At 44.3% G+C, this 2313-nt stretch overlaps 1 pseudogene; it reads left to right on the forward strand.

Annotated features, from left to right (window-relative positions):
- The first annotated feature begins 37 nt into the window (after positions 1-37).
- Positions 38-1771, forward strand: LOC126507862 (60 kDa heat shock protein, mitochondrial-like; annotated as a pseudogene).
- The last annotated feature ends 542 nt before the right edge of the window (positions 1772-2313 follow it).

Raw genomic sequence — 2313 nt, forward strand, 5'->3', positions numbered from 1 at the left:
TGCTTTGCCTCATGTGCTCCTGCCGCTGCCCTGCAGAATGCTTCAACTACCCACAGTCCTTCGCCAGATGAGACCGTGTCCCGGGCACTGGCTCCTCGTCTCACTCGGGCCTATGCCAAAGATGTAAAATTTGGATGCTAGAGCCTTAATGCTTCAAGGTGTAGACCTTTTAGCCGACACTGTAGCTGTTACCATGAGGCCAAAGGGAAGAACAGTGATTATTGAACAGAGCTGGGGAAGTCCCAAAATAACGAAAGATGGGGTCACTGTTGCAAAGTCAATTGATTTAAAGGGCAAATACAAAAATATCGGAGCCAAACTTCTTCAAGATGTTGCCAGTAACACAAATGAAGAGGCCGGGGATGGCAGTACCACTGCTACCGTTCTGGCGTGTTCTATTGCCAAGGGGGGGGGGTGCTTTTGAGAAGATCAGCAAAGGGGCTACCCCAGTAGAAATCTGGAGAGGTGTGATGTTGGCTGTTGATGCTGTAATTGCTGAACTGAAAAAAAAAATCTAAACCTGTGACAACCCCTGAAAGAATTGCTCAGGTTGCTACAATTTCTGCAAATGGAGACAAGACATTAGAAACATCATTTCTGATGAAGAAGGTGGGAGGAAAGGGCGTCATCACAGTGAAGGATAGGAAAACCCTGCATGATGAGTTAGAAATTATTGAAGGCATGAAGTTTGACAGAGGATATATTTACCCATATTTTATTAACACATCAGAAGGTCAGAAATGTGAATTCCAAGATGCCTATGTTCTGTTGCGTGAAAAGAAGATTTCTAGTGTCCAATCCATCGTACCCACTCTGAAAACTGCCAGTGTTCATCAGAAGCCCCTGGTAATTATTGCTGAGGACGTTGATGGAGAAGCTCTAAGCACACTGGTCTTGAGTAGGCTGAAAGTGGGTCTTCAGGTTGTAGCAGTCAAAGCTCCAGGGTTTGGAGACAACAGGAAGAACCAGCTTAAAGATATGGCTATTGCTACTGGTGGTGTGGTATTTGGAGAAGAGGGGTTGAATCTAAACCTTGAAGATGTTCAAGCTCATGACTTAGGAAAAGTTGGAGAGGTCATTGTCACTAAAGATGACGCCATGCTTTTGAAAGGAAAAGGTGACAAGGCTCAAATTGAGAAACGCATTCAGGAGATCACTGAGCAGCTCAACATCACCACTAGTGAATACAAAAAGGAGAAGCTGAACGAGCAGCTCGCAAAGCTCTCAGATGGAGTAGCTGTATTGAAGTTGGAGGAATAAGCGATGTTGAGGTGAATGAGAAGAAAGACAGAGTTACAGATGCTCTCAATGCCACACGAGCAGCTGTTGAAGAAGGCATTGTGCCAGGAGGGGGCTGAGCTCTGCTTCATTGCATCCCAGCCTTGGATTCCCTAAAGCCTTCTACTGAGGATCAGAAAATAGGTATAGACATTATTAAAAGAGCACTCAAAATTCCCGTGATAACTATTGCTAAGAATGCAGATGTTGAAGGGTCTTTGATAGTTGAGAAGATTCTGCAGAGTTCCTCGGAAGTTGGGTATGATGCTATGCTCGGGGAATTTGTGAACATGGTGGAAAAGGGAATCATTGATCCAACAAAGGTCGTAAGAACTGCTTCACTGGATGCTGCTGGGGTGGCCTCCTTGCTAACGACAGCAGAAGCTGTAGTGACCGAAATTCTTAAAGAAGAGAAAAACCCTGGAATGGGCTCAATGGGGGGGGGGGAATGGGAGGGGGAATCGGAGGAGGAATGGGAGGTGGCATGTCCTAATTCCTAGAATAGTGCTTTGCCCTTACCAATGAACTATGACAGGAAGCTCAAGGCAGGTTCCTCACTGTACCTTCATTGAAGCCCCTGAAGAGAATGAAGAGAAGGCTGGCTGATCATTGTAACCATCAGTTACTGGTTCCCATTGACAATACATAATGGTTTACTGTTGTCATTGTCCATGTTTACAAATAATTTATTTTGTTTTTTTGAATAAAGACATTTGTACATTCCTGATACTGGGTGCAAGAGCCATATACTAGTGTCCTGCTTTCAAATTGCATCACCGAGGCAGTCCTGCTGGTCAGGACTGTGGTACTTGTGTCACCAGACGAGAGGTCAGAGCAGCCTTTCTGTGGAGCAAGAGTAACTGTACAAAGTAGAAAAGTATCCAATTATGTGATAACCTTTGTGTAATAAAATTTTGTTTAAAGTTAAAAAAAAAGCCAACATGGAAAGCACCCATCATTTGCATCAATTGCTTCTTTACAAGAGCAGTGTGAAGTGGATTGCAAACATATGGAGCCCTCCATAATCCACAGTAA

The sequence above is a fragment of the Alexandromys fortis genome, unplaced genomic scaffold (genome assembly GCF_014885135.2).
Source record: "Alexandromys fortis isolate MF-2015 unplaced genomic scaffold, M_Fortis_MF-2015_v1.1 scaffold_54, whole genome shotgun sequence".
Classification (NCBI taxonomy): domain Eukaryota; kingdom Metazoa; phylum Chordata; class Mammalia; order Rodentia; family Cricetidae; genus Alexandromys; species Alexandromys fortis.